Source organism: Bacillus rossius, chromosome 1 (genome assembly GCF_032445375.1).
Source record: "Bacillus rossius redtenbacheri isolate Brsri chromosome 1, Brsri_v3, whole genome shotgun sequence".
Lineage (NCBI taxonomy): Eukaryota > Metazoa > Arthropoda > Insecta > Phasmatodea > Bacillidae > Bacillus > Bacillus rossius.
The window spans coordinates 154,396,046-154,415,356 of NC_086330.1; the positions used below are offsets into that span (position 1 = coordinate 154,396,046).

Sequence of the window (19,311 nt, forward strand, 5' to 3'; positions counted from 1 at the left end):
GTTGAGTATAGTTTATGAATGGTTCACGCATTGCTGAAAAAAAAAACATGTTTACAATTTTACACATCTTTTTGTTGTCACATCGGGTCCATCGCGTTGTACATACGCAACTCTGAAAAATAAATATATGGTAAAAAAAGCTATAATAAAATAATCTCTTATCTTACGCTTACAACAAAAAACATCTAGCTAAATCACTGTGCTAAATAATAACAGAGAATAACCATTCAATTATACGCTGAGCTCGACCAAACACGTTCTCTTATCTACTGAAATTGAGTACGTTGATCTTCATATCAGTTTCCCGCGAAATCCCGTCTCCCCTTCGTAAAAGGCAGACAGCTGTGGCAGGGTGGCAACGAGCTGCAAAAAGTTTGGAAAACTGTCGCAAGGTGTCACTACTGTCCAGCGCGCTCTATAATTCCTCGTATCCGAGCTTGCACGCTGCTCAAATTTCTACAGCTACGTTTTTACTTTAGGTCCGACTACAATAAGCTAAAGATTAAAATAAAGTCAATCATTCAGCCGACATATATGTAGGAGTTTGAATTACAAATGAAAACGCGAATGTTATTAAATTCGCAAATGAATATCACGCAATTTCGTAGCAGCTCATTTATTAAAATTCAAATTGTAAATACGTTAAATTAATAATGATTACAGATAAAAAAATGGTCACAGTCATATCTCCCGTGTCTGAAAATTTATCTGCGAAAGTTTTACCACTGATTTCTTTATAGTTTTTTAATAAAGCTTGAACTTAAAAAATTCCCGAAAATCAGCAATAACTTAATTAAAATAAAAAAATAAAAAAATAAATTTTTCACCAGAATGGTTCAAATCTTCTCTAGCAGCTGAATCATTAACAAATATATTGTTTTTTTTAATACGATGCTGGTGCACCAATCCCCTTAATGGAGCTTGTACGAAACCTTTCCTTCGTAGCTTAAACCATTTTCTCCTATATAATTTATTCACCTACCGCTAAGGCGCTCACTGAACGTAGCATCATCGGCTAAATATTTAACATACAGTTTGTTCTCCTAAATGGAATTTTCTGACCGCACGCAATGGAAATTTCCTTACTCTATTGTGTGCTCACCTACTCGTTAGTCATTCGAATGAGGGGAAATAAAAAGAGGGGAGGGGGAAGACAGGACAACCGTGTTTGCCTAACCAGTGCGGACCGGAAGCAGGGCTGTCCCCTGCGCGACGGAGCGGTCGAGTGAACTAGTGACGTCAGCCTGTAGACGGGCGGAGAAGCGCCCGCCGCCAGTTTCAATTAGTTGCCAGTTCCCCCCACAGAGGTCAGCAGTTGCCGGTGAGCGTCTCGGCTCTCGGCCCCCTCCCTCCTTCGGATCGTTCGAAGCCGACGGAAGGCACTCTTAGCTCAGGCGCTTGAGATAAATAATCTATTAGAATTATCCTCCTTTAATTAAGTCAAATTACAATGTTTACTTCAACTCTAATTGTTTATTCTACCTGGTTATTCCCAACCCACAAGACGCCGGCACTTTAAACCATAATGCAGGACCCTTTTCCTTATCTATTAAATGCTATTATCAGTGATGACGCCGAAGAATAGAATTTATAAATTTAGTGTGGGTGTGAATATACAATGTTTCCTAAGTGATTGCCAAAAATTTTCACTATGATACAGGTCACCCACATCAAGCTAAGGAAGCATACGTCATCTGCAATGAATACACAAGCAGGATATTTTTGTAATTAGCACTGTCCTTAAATAACTTCTGTTCCATTACATTCTAACAAATGTTGCCTGGCTACCATGAAGTAACTCAAAAGCTAATAAATGGTTCCAGCATACATGTAGAATAGCATGTATTTTATCCTATGTAAATGCAGACCAATCCAACTTAACCCATGCACAAAGATTTTTAAAAAGGATTTCTTTTTTTTTTTTTGGTAGACACTAGTTTGAGGTAATAAATACTTGATTTTGAGAGATTATGTAGTAACTAGACTTGATGATATGCCTAAAAAAAATGATGCAGCAATTTGAAGATAAATTATAATTCAGAAGTATGTATATATAATTCATCTTATTGGTGATATTTGTGGAATTAGAAAAATATTACATTTTAATTATTTTACTATGACATGCATAAATATGCATTACAGTTTTTACATTTAAGCTGGAAAATTCAAATTATTTAAACACAGAGGTTTTGTAGGCCACACATGACACAGGGGCTGCCTATAAAACTGACATGCTATAAGATACAATCCCACACAAGCAAAATTAGAGTGTGTAAAAATTATATAAATAGTAAAATACAGTATAAGTCAACTATACCATATCACTAGTTCGACTGGCCAGAAAAACCAAAGGCTAAAAAGTTTAAAATGCTCCAGTTAATCAGTAACAACCATTAGAACCTACCTAAACTATGAAAACAATAATAATACCTTGTCAGTAACCAAATGGTTGTTTAAAGAAAAGACATGTATTTAATCAGAAACTGATTCTGTTACATATCTGTTACACATCTTTAAGCGCGTTATGGAAAAATTACGAGCATGGATCTTTACGATGCACGCACACCATGCAACTAAATTTTCATAGGAAGATGGCAGACTCACATGTATAAACATAAACCCATATATAGTCCAAACGTATTGGTGTACCAAATGAAATTTTATAATAGTGAAACTATCCTATAATATATTTGATAACCTAAAATATTCATAGTAAAAAGAAATTACATTTTTTAAAAAACCCAAGGATACTGGTTTTCCAACAATTATAATACATATTATACTTACAATCTTCGTAGCACAGTGGTTATAATAATGTGCGGTTAATAAGCTAAAGAAACATGGTTGGTAATTTAGCAGTGGGTAATTTTTTTAAAATTACAGATTACTGGATTATACAAACTGTTCTCTAAACATATATATATATATATATATATATATATATATATATATATATATATATATATATATATATATATATATATAAATTTTATTTGTTTATCATATTGCTATGATATTATTAAATACATATCTCAGTCCATTGGATTATTTCATACTAGGTAGGCTTATATCCTCTATTTTTCTTAAAGTAATATTAAATTAATTAGGTTTGTTATGAAATTAATTTCCATGAATTTGCATACATAATAAAAAATAAAACTTTTTAATGGTATAACTAGTTAATCTATATATATAAAATTGGATGTTGGTATGTATGACGTCAATAATTTAGACAATGTTCGATTGATCGCCATGAAAGTTCACATATCGAAGTGTTTTTTTTCTGGGAGAACATTATTATGCTATCCAATTTTTTGTAACTCGTTGCTAGATGGCGGTGCAGCGCATCAACTTCTAAACCGTTCAACCAATTGCCATGGGTAAACAGAAAATAATAGGTCATTAACATACACACAGAAATTGTGTGGTATTTCTCTATGTTCAACACACTGTCATATAGTGCTATCCATGGGAAGCCTACGATGTACTTTTTGTATTGCACAGACCCGAATACTCACGTTGGCAAGCCTTCTTTCAACAGACGAGAGAGCCAAACGCCCAATCGTGCATCTTCGGTTTTTTTTTTGTTCATTGTAAATGAATAAATATACAATTCATGATAACTAATGGTCAATTAGGTTAGGTTAGCTACATTATAAATACTTTAAAACATTGTGGACGGTTGATTTGGTTAGGATAGCTACATTAAAGATACTGTGAAATCATGTAAACAAAAAAGCGAGCATGAACTTCGGGGAACTTCGGGTTTGGCTCTCTCGTCTGTGAAAAGAAGGCTTGCAAATGTGAGTATTCGGGTCTGTGCAATACAGAATGTACATCGTAGGCTTCCCGCTATCCATTTTGCTTTAACTTGCGGACAGTATATCACACTGTGTTCAGCCCGGGCAACACCAAGTACTGCAGCTAGTAATTTATATTCATATAATGTGCAAAAACTATACATTATTAACTTTTTAAAAACTTTTAACAAAATTTTAATATTTTAATAAAATACCTTGTCAAAAATCAGGTCCAAGTCTGAGTTTAGAATTTTTTCAGAGACATATCATTATATAATTTAACCTTTCGCTCTGTAAATTGATTGATTTAATAGTCGACGTATGTACCTGCTCTGGTAGTAAATTCTAGCGGCAGGTGCGAAACTATGTGTGAGTCACGTTCAGAAATTTAGTGATTGATATTGAATACTGGTCCATATAATTAAAAACATTTATTTATTATAAATATTAGTGATAGAAATTGTGTTTATAAACTTTTGCATGTGTATTTTCATGTGTATTTACATAAGTGATGTTTTGTTCCCATATGCACAATTTATTTTATTTTTATAAATTAATAATCTTTACATTATTTTTAATAAATAATAAAAAAATTAATAAAATATAATAAACATTCAGCATATTTATTTATTTTCATTACTAATCAAAATTTATCTCTATTATTTTACTAAATTAAATAATTAAATTTTGTTTCAGTAATTTTCAAAATTTTTTAATGTCTGAAGTAAAAAAAGACAACTTCTAACATGCATACATAAGTACACACCTATGTTTTACAGCATTCAAATGAATAATTTATATAAGCTTGCCTTATTATTTAAGTTCTCTGTTAGCATAATTCTATTTTTTTCAAGAACAGTGATAATATAAAATGCAATTAAAACATATTAAAGAAATAACTATTTTTAAAATGTAAGAATGAAAACTGTTGTATTTTTATGCGTGTAATTTAATTTTGTGTTAAAAAAAAAAGTTCCATTCCATCCATATATACCCTGCCTCAGGCAGGAAACTACATGTTGATTTTTTATTTATTTTTTTACTCTCCAATAACAAATACACTTACTCTCAAGGAGTAAAGTGATTTTAATAAGAACCATTAGTTCTCTCTCTTTCAACTCACTAACACTTTCTACACTGTGTGTGCTTGTAAAATATGTTTTCATTAATAAATAGTAGGCATGCTACCAAAAATTGCCTACCAATTAGTATATTTAAGCTGCTCAGCATAACTATAGATTTAAATACTTCTCATCTGATAGCTGCTAGCTCTCTTTCTCTTTATTTAATAATGGATGTGTTTTATCAGTTCTATCATTTTCAGCTTGTTACTTTAACAAGGTATGCCACAAGTACTTTTTTCCTTATGCACAGATCTTGAGTCTGTTTCCACATTTTAGATAAAAAGTTCGAGACTTGCACCTGTAAGCAAACAATGTCAAGTTTGTATGTGTAGCTGCAGCCTGTAGATGTATTTCATATAAATATATGAATCTTCAAATATGTAGTTCACATTTATCTTTCAGCATGACAATACAGAAGGATGAGACAATTCCGCCTGTCGAAACTTAATGTCATTCTTGGCACCCTAGTCAACAATTTTTGTTTAACGTGAGAGCTATGAAAATTACACAGGTATGAATTGTATGAATACAGTTTAGATAAAAGCTAGTTTTGTTTATATCATAAACTCAGCAAGATCTATCTCCAGTTTATTTACACAAATTTTCCCTACAAGATCAAAATATTAGCCTATAAAAATTAATGTGTCTCGTTCTTTTAGGAATAACAAACAAATAACTAAAAAAATTGTGGTTATGCTTAAAATTTGAAAACGGTTCTCTCTCAAAGTTGATATTACAAACTTTGGTGAACAAAGTGTTTGGCGAGCGAGAACAAATCATAACTTTCAGTAAACTTGTGGAAATTGCTGGAAAAATATGTTTAAGTTACTGTGCGCAATAGTAGGAATTGTAGTAAAACCTCACACATTAATATGAATAGTTTTCTTAGTATTTTTATTATTTTGGTGGACTATATGTGCAAAGAATATTTTAATATTTGTTTTGACTTTTGTAATATTTTAGTATATTCAACATTTTAGTATTGCAAGGTATTTTAGCTATCTTGTAGGTAAAATCACTGGGTTTTTAATGTTTTACAATTATATGTTAGTACACTGGCATTGCTATTATATTGTCATACGTGTAATTATTTTTTTGGGTAAAATTTTATGGATTTAAAGGCTTTTTAAAATATTACTAGCTTACTGCCATCACTTGTTAGTGATATTTGTAAAGAAAAATATATATTCCATTATTTTGGAAAAATTAAATTCTTGAAATATTTTTATTACTATTCCTTTTCAACTCCTAATTTTTATTTACTCTGCATGATTTGAATTTAACATCAATTTAAGACACCAATATCAGGGAGGAAATTTTTTGAGCAATACTTTTTTGCAGATTTAAATTTTCTTGATCATATCTTTTTTCTCACCCTTTCACTAAGAGGTGTTGATTGTCAGCCTTAACCTTGGGTTGGAAATCAGGGAGACTACATATTAATTTTTCAATTGGCATTAAACACTATAATAAAATAGCCAGTTTATATAAACCATACATAAGAATTTTTATAGCATTCCAAATGTGTATCTCTCTTTCTTTGTATTCAAAAATGGAGAAAAACTCTGCAGTATGTGTTAATTTTTCCGTTAATAGAATAGTAGACTTAGCTTCAAGAAATGTAACTTCCAAAAATTTTGATACCTTTGGTGGATCAAATACATAATTTCGTGTTTGAAAGCAATGCCAACATTTACATAAGAAGCTACAAATAAATTAACAAAACCACCAGCTAACCACATTTTATCCATGCAGGCATTATCGTGAATTTGCTTTAAAAATTTTACATTTATTTTTTTACTTGTGAATTGCTACTTGCAAGAGAGACAACCTACAAATGACTTTCAAACAGTCATAATTGGCATGTAATATATTTACACATAATTTTGTCTAGTAACTTAAATTAGAATGTAAAATATCTATGTCTACATTAAAAAAAAAATTACAGAGATTATGAAGCATAATGGCAAAGCTCAGATATACTAGTAGCTATATTTATACTCAAAGATGTGTCCAGAAAGAGTGTACGTAAAATTTAATTTCATGAGGAAGGAGGGGGATGGAACCACTTTGCCTGCTGTTCGCTTTCAAATGCTTTCCTTTTGTAGGTGGAAATAATAGATTTTGAGGACTTTGAGGTATGTATCACTGTATCTCCTCCCCCCCCCCCCCTTTTTTGCATAAACCCCATTTGACCAGTTAATTTATTCAGGTTTAGGAGTGGCAGGGGCGCAACAACAGGGGGGGGGGGGCAAGGGTATTTTGCCCCCCCCCCCCCCCCTCTGAAACCTTGAAGTGGGGGCAAACGAGGGCAAAGAAAGTGCTGTGTAATCAATTTTTAGATAATAAAACTGCTTAAATAGCACCATTTTCCACCTTGAAATACATTCAATAGGGGGGATCGATGATTCTTTATAAAAAGGTATATTGCCCCCCCATTTTGGAAATTTAGTTGTTCCGCCCCTGAGGAGTGGTGTATTATTAATGGTATGATCAAAACTCTGATGAGCAATGCGATGAAATTTAAAATAGTTATAAGTACATATTTATGAAATTTCCTACTTTTATTAATTTTTTGCAGACAAAAAGAAATATTTAGTATTATTAAATTAGCACAGTTATACCCAATAAAATTTCATTTTCAGTAGGTATTTAAAATTAAATAATTTTTATATCATTCAAGAATTTAATCTGTGCTCCTGAAATGTTTAACAATGAGTACCAGTGTACTTTGAGGTAAACCATCTGCCAATTGAACTAGATGGCAAAAATCCTAGAAAACTAAAGTTGGTCCATTTAGTATTATGAAGTCACACTTGCTCTGGGTAAATGTAAAGCTTTATGTTATGAAGTGCTGCGAAAGTGCTCTACATGTTCTTCACACAGGGCCACGTTAAAAGGAAGTACTTTTCCTGAGTCACATAATAACTAAACTTATTCCAACTGTGCAATTTTTCTGAATTGACGTTTTTAGATACAAACTTTATCAACATGAAAATTATCATTTTTTAATCAATTGTTAAAGATCTCTGGCATTTTTAGTATATTTACCCTGAAAAATAATTTCAAGATTTAAAATAAATAAAAGCAATGAGAAACTACTTTCAATGTTATAAATGGCTCAAACTAGTATCAACCTTGATACCTACTCTTGCGCTTCTACACCTTGGTACAGTAAACTCTTTTTAATCCGGCACATTCGAGACCACAGCCATGCTGGATTATTGAATATTGATATAGTTTTAACAGAAATACCAAAGAAAAATTATTACACAGTATAAATGGTATTTAAAACACGTTGTAATAAGCTGCTTCACTGAAAGAAAAAATACATATGATCATTGGTCTTCTTCAAAGAATTATAATGGAAATGCAGACGTGAAATGTAACCTGCCAGAACACAGTACTGTACTCTACAGCCAATAACTATAAACTTTGAGCAAACTAAAAACGCTTGCAGCACAATAATGCAACCTGGCAGCCCAGGTCAACAGCCGTAATTCACCCAAAACAAATCTAAACACGAGCAACCTTCCACTGTACAATAAATTGAGGCCCATTTAAAATTTCTGAATTGCTAACATACCTGTAAAATATTTCTGTCAAAATTTAATACATGAATTTATTTTTGGTGCATAAGTAAAGTTGCAGAATCTAAGTAGAGATTATTCACAGATTTATGAATGAGCAAATGTCCGAGATACTTACAGAACTAATATATTCTGTAATAAATCTAAAATATAATTAACTACAAATAAGTTAGCTTAATATTCTGGAGAGAAAAAAAAGCTGTGGTTGTAAACTGCAAATTTAATGCATGCGAAAAGTAACAAACACTTTTAACTAAAGTTAGGAAACAAAATTCACATTTTTCTTCCAAAAATTGAAATGAATTAATTAATTATTACAGTTTTTTTTTTTACTTTTCAAATATATTCACTCTGCTACCCAGATCACAAACAGAGCCAACACATGGGAAAAAAATTATGAATTTTCAAAACATTTCTAAAAAATTTTTTTTTAAAAAAACTGTGTTTTTGAGTGCAACTATAGAGCATCCCACTCTTAGATTGCAGTATGGAAGTAAATGGGCGCATTCTCTCTCTCTCTAACACACGCCGATTGCCGTTAGCACTGTCCTTGTTTCTTCGTGCGTTGTTGCCAAATATCAAACGAAATTTAAAATTTTAATTTTTGGACCAAGCTTTTTTTCATATTGTATAGAATCAAAATACGCATCAAGCAATGCTTATTTTGAATACTTAACAATATTTTAAGTGTCCGAAAAAATTAAAAAACATAACTTATTCGCTGCGAACTGTTTTGAAGTATTCCGATATGTTTCACATCAAAAAAAGAAAACCTACATGTGTATTTCATTCAGATTTTTTTTATTAGTAAATTAATGCCTTAGGACGCCACCGAACAAATGTTAAGACAAAAACTGTACAGGTTTCACTTAAATAATTTTTTTAATATATTGAAATGCATTTTCTCATAAACTGACACATCAAAAAGTTGACCCGCGGAAAAAAATTTTTCTATTAAAGATAGATGGGGGACGAAAGCGAGAAAAATGTTCACAATGAATTGAATTAGTTTTTAAAAGCAACTCCATCTCAATTGCTTCTACAGTTTCAGTGGAAATAGCTGTTAAAGATGTGTCTTATCAGTACAAGAGCGCGCTGCCATCGTAAGAGGAAACAGGGTCGTGTGTTTAGATAAGTGGGGTTCTGTCCTACAAGCAATTTCAAATACATGGCTTCCTTAGTCAACAAAAAATATTATAATTGATTCTTGAACATAATATTTAAAATGTATGAAATAAATACGAAGGAATTTAATAGCGATCATGGTACAAAATTTTGAAGCATCTTATCAAACATTGTTTTAGACAAAGTTTTGGAAAATAATTATGATATTATTACAAACAATTTAAACAGATTTGATAAGGTGTCTACTAAGGCAGTTACGTTTTTTTGTCCGGTGAAAATTTTTTTCGAACCCATGCAGTTATGGCTGGTCGTATCAAAAATGTATTTAGAAAACATTTTTCGGCATTAGGTAATCCGAGTTATCATACGTTAAAACGGATTCGATATTATTCATATTATGGGAGTTGTTGCGATTTTTCTGTTTTTCAAAAAATCTTCCCCATTTCGAACCAATTGTTCGGATTTTTTCCATAACTTACTCGACCAAGAATTTCCATTACCGTATTTTATTTATCATTTTGGACATGACTTGTCCAAAAATACGGCATTTATCGGGCCCATGAAAATGTGATATATATATATATGTGTGTGTGTGTGTGATATATATATATATGGGATTTTTAGAACAGAAAAGAAAACTATAAGAAAATTTTGTCTGCAATAGGTAGTTTTTATTTGAAATTTACATAAAAGTGGCATTATTACAAATTAGATGTGTAATAGTATAAAATATTATAAATTACGATATGATTTCTTAAAATGCTTCTTGTTCGATCCAAATTACAAAGACACGCATCTCCTGAAATTCGTAATGTGTTAGAGATTTGGCAACAGTGCGCGCCATATGCATAAAAGTTTGTATAGCAGAAGAGAAGAAAGAATTCTAAACAACATACTAATGATACCTAGATTTAACAGAAAACCAGATAACGTAGTTGCCGACCAAAGCAAGCATATCGAGGAAGGATAAACATGTTGTTAATTTAACAAAATACTGAAAAAATATGAAAATTGCAGCTGTTTATGTTACAAATTTTGTAACCTAATAGATGATTTTGTGAATTTACAAAAAAAAAATAACAAAGTTGGTTTAGTATTTATAAAAGTTCAAAGCAATTTTTTTAATTAACCAGACTATTTTTTATTGGTAATTTAGTTTCAAAATATAGTAATATAAAATTTAAAGAATACAAGGGAAATTGGATTTGCTTTAATGTAGTTTATTTATTATATATTTATAATAGTTCATTATTCAGAAAGTTCATCTAGCTAATTCACAGTATTGTGCTAATTTTATTATAATAGTAAAAAAATGCTACAGATTCAGATATTTTATGTATGTTACTTGATACTAACTTACCACTTACTTTGAGAAATTGTAACTAAAATTTTTTGTAACGCAGTGAAACAAAGAAACCTGCATAGTTGTCATAATAAACTTAAATCTAAAGTGAAGGAAAATCATCAAGCTTTTGCATTTAGGTGTGAGTTTCTATATATAAAGTGTTAGTTTATTTATTTAAAATTTATGGACAGTCATTTCCTAAGAAACGTTAGAAAGTTTTAATTAGAGAATTGAATATTATTGTTTAAATTACTTTTGAACATTATTTTATTTTATTAAAAATTAAAATAAATCTAACTAGTATAAAATAATAAAACCAATGGTCTGAGCTATGTATTTAATAATGTTATAACTTAAAGATAAACAAAATATATTAATACACATTTTCTTAAAGCATTATATGTATAAACCAGTAATCTATTATTTAAAAAAAAGTAAAAAGTTTTTGCATTGACGAGGTTTTGAACATCAAAAACTACCCCTCGCTCACTACTACCGCACACTACAAAGTACACTACCAAGACTTACATACTTTGCAGTGGAGACTACTAGTTATTAACATTTTTATCATGCATTTTTATCATGTATTTTAAAACTTGAAAATATTTTTTCTATGATTATTTTAGTTTACTAAATATATTCCAGGGTAGTTTTACTATTATAAAGTTCAATTTTGCAAACCTTTACGTTTGTTATGTACCCTAATGTTTTAAAAGGGACTATATAAGGGTTTATATTGCTACAAGTAGGTCTGCTATCTTGATGACTTTAGCTTGTGGGTATAACAGAAAAATAGAACACATTCTATTACGGTTTTGGCTAAGACTTCGGGTGTGAAAACTTTTATAGCCGGAGCCAGACCCCTTGGAAGGGTGCGGAAATGTTACCTGCACGAGAGCAGGTGTGCAAAGAAAATAGGTATGAAAATTGCTAAGGAAATTGGTATCGTGTGGGGTTGGCTTAAGTAGTACCTACTTAATCATTCCACAAAAGCATGTTTTTAACCCTTATTACCAGAAGTGAAATTTTAAGTTCACAGTCCATGAGGTGAAGTATTTGAGATCATTGATAAATTTTCGTTCAATAAAGCATACATACTGTCATTTTTAACTGCTTGATTATGGAAACTTAACAGTTTGTATCTTATTACTTCATATTTTCTACAATAATTACATGATGTAAAAAAGTCATTAAATAAATACATAACAAAAAATTTGCATTTTTTAAAAACTATATTAAGTACACAAATTAAAATTAAATAAAAAAGATTGAATACAGCAAAAACAGATACAATATTTTCAACCTTATATGAACTCTTTAACATAACCCCACTTTCAAAAATAATAATAATAAATTAGATTTTGAAAAACCAAAATACAAATGGTAAAGACAACCATAAGTACTGTCAGCAAAATTTACAAAAAAATGTTAAACATCTACAAAGGTCTCATAAATGTTTTAAAATGTGTAATTTATTTATAATATATATATGTATATATTTTTGTGTGTTTGCTGTTCATAAAATGTTCCTCCCACTGCTAACTGCAAAAATATCATAGCGGACTCGGAGTTGGCTTTAAAAACAGCTGAATATATCAATAGACCAATTACTGCCTTCAATTTTGGCATATCAAAATCACACATGTCTTGTCACATTTGTGTTGTCTTTTGTGGCTCTTTGTCAACCAAGTTTGGTTTTTGTCCATTTAAAAATTATTTGATGCATTTCACCATTCTTTAACAAATTCCATGCAATTTCAGGATATGCTACAAACCATCATGAGCAGAAGCTCCCAATAAAAAAAAATTAAGTTGTACTTCTGTGTTCATGTACTAGATGTGAGTTTATGCCCTTTTACCGTAATTATTTAAAAACTGAGTACTCACGGTCACTCGTGTTAGTGTCTTTATCATTTTCTAGTTTGAATGGTCACTGTGAATGGCAACATCATAATCAGAGTCTTTAGAATCACTGGAGTATCCTTTGTGATCTTTCAGAAGTTACCAGCACATGATGACTTCAAAATCCAGATAAAAAGCGCAAATTTTTCTCCGCAGTTCATTGTCACAATCCATTTGTTTGGCCCGATATGCAGTCGTCTCGGAGACTGCTTCAAAACTTAAAAACTGTTTAACACAGCTTGTCAGGCCACTGGCAGATCTAGAGGGAGAGCCATAACAGCACGTACCCCCCCCGACCCCCTGAACTTTAAATAATTTTCAGATTTTGTCCTAATTCCTTATCATAGTTTAGCAACCTTACTAAAGTGCTGTAGAAAATGGGACATATTTGAACCACAAATAAAATGTAACAAAGATATTTCAGTTCTAAATGTACTAAAATTGCAATAGAAGATTTAATTTGGCCCTCCCCGACCGCCCTTGTGTCAGGCATCTGCGGCGTACCTGATGTAAATAGTGAGTGTAAATGATAGGGAAGGGAGGTAGATGGGATGGCAAGGCTATATGACACATGAGTCGGAATAACGAACATATACCATGATGTGTTGCTGTCTCAAAGACAGCAACACATTAGCAAGGGTCTAAGTTCCCCCTTACCCCTTTTTTGTTGTTTTTAGTTGCAAATCTGCAGGACTGCTTCCTGGACCATAAATGAATCAATGCTTACTTGTAATAAATTATTTTTAAAATGTTAAAATGCTGCAGGCAAACAGGTGTGCCATGTGCTCGCTTCGCTTGTGCTCTTGGAAGCAAAGTTGTGCAGATTTGCGATTGGAAAAAAAAATGTCAGCCTTTGCCTGATAGCTAGCCAAAACGGATAAAACTTAAACAAAACTCATTCATGTAAATTTTTTATCATTTCTTCCGAAAAACCCCAAAACTACAAAGGTACTTACCCACTCGTTACCTTTCCGCTTCCATTGTTTTTTTTTGTCAAGGTAATGTAACTGTGGTCCCCTGATGTTTACCCACTCTGGATTTGGTTTGTTACAATGGGAGAGGAAATGAAGCAGATCTCCAATCAAGCTTTATACATTCATACTGCTAGCTCAACCAAGAAGCAAGGAGAAGTTGGGTTGTTAAAACAAAAATAAATTATGTTTAAAAAAATTAGCTTTTGTGATTTAAGCATACGATACTACTAGGTATAATAATAAATATTAACTGATACTTCTATGAAAAATTAAAGATTTCATAACTTTCTAATTTCAGTAATTGTCAAGGAGAGGGACTTATCGAAAATAAAGCAAATCAATATCCTAAAATGCATTTTTTTTATGTTTCTAACATTTTTCTAATCATCCAGTAAAATGACGTAGCATTACTTTTATTTTATTACCTGAGGCAGAATTATTTTCCAGTAGCATGTTCTGTTCATAGAAGAATATGATTACAGCCATGTTGAATACTTGAAACAAGACGTCAGGATGTTGTAAGTGGTTGCAAGTTGTTGAGAAAATGTGTTAGTTTATGTTTCTTCAAATTTCATAGTACCTACCTATTGGTGATTGTTTTGATTTCATTAATGTATGTTTCCAAGCTTAGATTTCCTCACATTCACTCAATCTTGCAAAAATAAAAGATTTTTGTTTGTTGGATCTGTTACATTAATAATAGGTAATGAATACAAAATACATAGTTAATGTAGCTGATCCAATCTAATCAACCATTTACATGATTTAACAGTATATTTAATGCACCCAACCTAACATAACAAGTGTGCACACGATTTTACAGTATTTTAAATGTAACTAACCTAGCCGGCTGTTCACACAAATTTATAGTTTTTGAGTGTAGTTACCTGAAAACCTAATGCAACCAAGCCCTTAAAACCATAAACAACGGGTAAAAACTTGAAATACTTCAATGCAGTTTAGGAGAATGATTATAAAATATGCAAGGAAGTAAAAAAAAAATTACATTTCCTGATACTTATTTGCTTTTTATCAGATGCACCTCTCTGCTGATGATTACCTTAACATTTATGGTATTTATAAATTAATTATACTTCATGGTATCTTCTTATAGTAAAAATGAAGTTGTTTATCGAGAGGGGATATTAAGCTGAATTTCAAACTGTTTGGTTGTCTCTCTATATGTTGTTTGAATTGTAGACATTGTAAAGACTGGTTGCAAGTCGTTGCAAAGGTGAGTTATACAATGTTTCCTCATTGTCGTAGTAGGTACTGGTTAAATATTTGATTTCTTTAATAAGCTTATATGTTTTGGAGGTTAGATTTCGGCACGTGATCCTGATTCTTGCTAAGTGAAAAAGTCAGTTGGCTTAGGTCAGCTAAATTAATAAAACATATTCAATAAGTAATAAACATGTATTGTGTAATTAATGTAGCTGACATCCTAACAACCATTTGCATAACTATACAGTATTTTAAATGTAGCTAACCTAACCTAACAACCTGTTAAATGGTGAACTACTTTAAATATTAAAATGCCTCTTTACATCATGACTAAACACAGTGTCAGGAATTTTTTTAAAAAAAGCTTTATTAAATTGTTAATTTCGTTTGCCTTGACATTTAGCTTAACAGTCTCAAAAATTTTATCTTACTAGTTTAAAAACCAAACTCAGTCAACCACAAAAAATATATATTTGTAGGTACTGCAAAAACAATTTAACCAAACATAACCGTCAGTTACTGTTCTAAATTAAAAAAAATTAAAAGTATTATGTAACCTGGGGTCATTGACTTGCAGTAGTTCTGTCTCAACTTTGCTACACTGGCCTAACCATGTGCTTAGAATGAAAACCAGTATTACTGGTAATGTACACAAAACTTTAAGTCCAACAACACTAATTTCCATTATTTTTTCTGACAGGTTCTTTTATAATGGAAAGTTTAACCTAGAATTGGTGTTAAGTAAGTTAAAAGTGGCTATAGCTATAGTAAAAGACTAATTAAATCAACACCAGTTTTAAAGCTAGATGTATACATGTGTGTCATAAAAGGGTCTACTGCCAGTAACTAAACAAAGCATCCAACAAGATAAGACCTATTATTTCAAAACCTTCACAGACTATACCTATTAAAATTTACAAGAAAGCTCAAAAGTTAAGCTTTACGCTTCAAATGATTCTGCATCAAACCCGAAATATGCTGGTTACAGAATACTGTTCACCAAATTGCGTTAGAACACGTACAGGTTAAGTTGGGTTAGTGAAGGTCATATGAGGTTAACCCAAGATAACTAGATAAAATTGAATTTTTTCATCTTCATCACGTTGAAGCTATGTAATTTATCCTTTAAAGCAATATTCGATCGTGTTAATACGATACACTGAGAACTGTCATCAGATATATTACAGGAATATGCAATATTCCGAGGTTTTATTGAAAATAAAATCACAAGATTTTATCATGCCGCTTATTGCAAACAATGCCTCCAAACTTGACAAACTGTACAGAAACAACACGTTTTCACTTCTATAATATTCGCCAAGCATCACAAAAGTAAATAAAAACATTCCCAGAGGTTAGAATCCCTATACATGATAACCTACGCCTATCAAAATGTAAACAACACACACACACTGCATTACTACAAAGGTTACAGAACCCAAATCTGCCGAAGACTTAAACTAAGTAGACAACTTGACATGTCAATCTACCTGCACAAGCTGCCGGCATTCTGAAATTGTTCTACACATTTCCTTCCATAATACGATCCATGTTTTCAAGGTCCCGATAATGAACCGCACTGTCACGGAAACACAGAAGTACACTTAGAAGTATTTACAAACTTTCTTCACTTCAAACAAGGAAATATTCAGGGGTTCATAAAATGACTTAATAATATGTGTTTGACACACACGTTATTTCTCAACATTCAAACAGCAGCAACAACAGAACTATTTTCAATATGGCTGCTCCGCAACTCTACTATTTACCAAGCGGCTAAGATTTGTTGACCCTGGATCACGGCTCAGTAAAACTAAAGCCGATTCGTCACCCAGGAGAGAGCTACAATTTGATTGGATGAATGTAGCGCTCATTTTCTCAAGGTCGGCGGGAACGAAGGGCGAAACACGGACTATAAGGACTTGAAAACCATCGCATATAAAATGCATTGCATTACAAACAATGATTTACAGTTTAAAAAAATTAATATATAGTTCAGTAGTAACCCTCACTTACTAAATATAAAATTAATTTGTTTCCCATTTCCAATGCTTATTTAATTAAATCTTTTCTGTGTATGTGCATTTAAATCAGCCCAATCACAAAAATTAATTCAAAATTAGAGCTAAACTATTATTAATACCACAGTATACATCGTTGGCCTGATTATAAATTCACTTCTAAACTCACAAGTTCTCGTGGCAAAGCTGTGCAATGTACCGACAGTTAATAAGTCAAACCAGTAAGGATAAGTTCTTGAACTTAAAAATTTATTCGTCTAGTACATAGTCATGAATAATTGGAGGTAATTTAATTTAAAGTGTCTAATAGTATTATAACTTTCCACATCATAGAACTTCAGAGAACGATATTAACGTATAAAAGGCGAACAACTGCCTGATAAGGAACATGTAATAAAAAAATCAAGTTACCAGCTACTTCTGTAGAACTTAATGTTAAGTTTTTTGTGTTTAATTTAAAGTATTTTTAGCTTTATAAGATCTTAACCACTTCGCTACTTTCAGTGTCAACGTAGAATCGTGACTGAGTACGTTTTCAGACTGCGTGATGTTTATATATCGCGCGCGATAACACGCGGGATGCCAGAATCAATTTTTTTATTTTAATGCGCTGTGAACTGTAAATGTTAGCACAAACACAAAAACAGTCTCACAAAGGAACATTTTAGGGTTTTTTTTCTTACCATACAAACCAGGCAAAAATTTTATTGAAATATTTCTGAAGTTGAACCAATATGGGTTGAAATAGGAAAATAAAAACACTTATTTTAATCGTTAATGTTTATATCAAATAATTATTTTTAATTTCAGCTTTTATTATAGCACCTTTCTATAATTAAAATTATCTTCTTATTCTTACCCCATCATTCATGTAAGCGACATTAAAGTACATGGTGAAAATATTGTTTATTATTACAACAAAATCAAAGATAAATCCCTTTTAAAAGTAAAAAAAAACGCACTTGAACTTATACAGTTAAATAATAATGTTCTTGATAATTTTCTCAAACACAAATATTTTAAACATACGGGTAATAAAGTCATTGTATTACTCGTTATGGAATATATGTTTTTCACACAACACTTGACTTTGAAGTTTATTGCCTTCTTGACTTATCTTCATAAAATTATAGTCAACATACTTTAAATCATTGCAGCTAAAATATTTGGACCTAAATCAATTTAATTTGGAAAACATTTATAAATTTAAATTCATAAACTTGATTGTAGGAGATATCCTAACTTATATTGATGACCGATTGGAGCTGAGTATTAGTCAGTTCAGACCATTACTGAACACTGAACTTAATGTTTATTAGTTTACTAACTTTCGCATGCATTCATGTAGTATAGTAGAATTTATTTACTAAATTTTTATTGTAAAAATCTTGTTTTTTTTCTCAAACCTGTCATTTTATGGTAATTTTTATTAAATTATCTTTGTTATTAGTCAAGGATCGAACTGAGGACAGAAATCGATCGAATAAATCATTATTTTAAAAAGTGATGTTTTTTTGGAGTTTTGATATTTTTCGTATTTCTAGCTTAATATTCACAGAATTTCAATATTTTGGCCAAGACGGCCGACAAGATGGCGGGTGCCCTGGCACTCTACACTCTGGCAGATAAAAGTTAAACTAATGTGGCGATGCCACTCACTAGCAGACGAAAATAGTATTTCGGATCCAAGATGGCGGCCTCCAGCAGACGAAAACAAGATAGTCACCATTACGTCATACTGGCTGATGTAATATATTCCTTGGCATTAGTGGTCCCTCCCTAACCCGGACCCCTCCCAAACACACTTAGTTTTTAGTTATGTTAGGAAAAAAAAAATCGGTGGGAGGTCAATCTGCTGGTGGCTTCCATGCATAGAAAAGAGAGGGAGGCTTCCATGGAGAAAGGATCAATCGCCATTTTTAATCAATGACCTCGTCGGGTTCAAACCGAGGACTCCATTACATAAAGACGTTTTTATTAAAATTTTATTAGATAATTTTTATGAATTTTCATTTTTTCTCAATTTTGTATTTAAAAAATACGGATTTTCAATATGAAGACAAATTTGAAAATGGCAGAATGATATTTTGATAAACATTTTACTATATAATTTTTTTATGAATTTTAAAATTTTCTCCCAATTTCTAGCTTAATTAATTACGGATTTTCAAGATGGCGGACGTGACATCGTACAATATGGCGGCCA

At 31.5% G+C, this 19,311-nt stretch overlaps 1 protein-coding gene across 1 annotated transcript in view; it reads right to left on the reverse strand.

Annotated features, from left to right (window-relative positions):
- LOC134546312 (nuclear receptor coactivator 3) overlaps positions 1–16,830 on the reverse strand; it is a 616,306-nt gene extending 599,476 nt beyond the window's left edge. The window contains exon 1 of the mRNA XM_063389041.1: positions 16,575–16,830. The gene's annotated coding sequence lies outside the window, so the exon portion shown is untranslated. The remainder of the gene's footprint in view (positions 1–16,574) is intronic.
- Between the last annotated feature and the right edge of the window lie 2,481 nt (positions 16,831–19,311).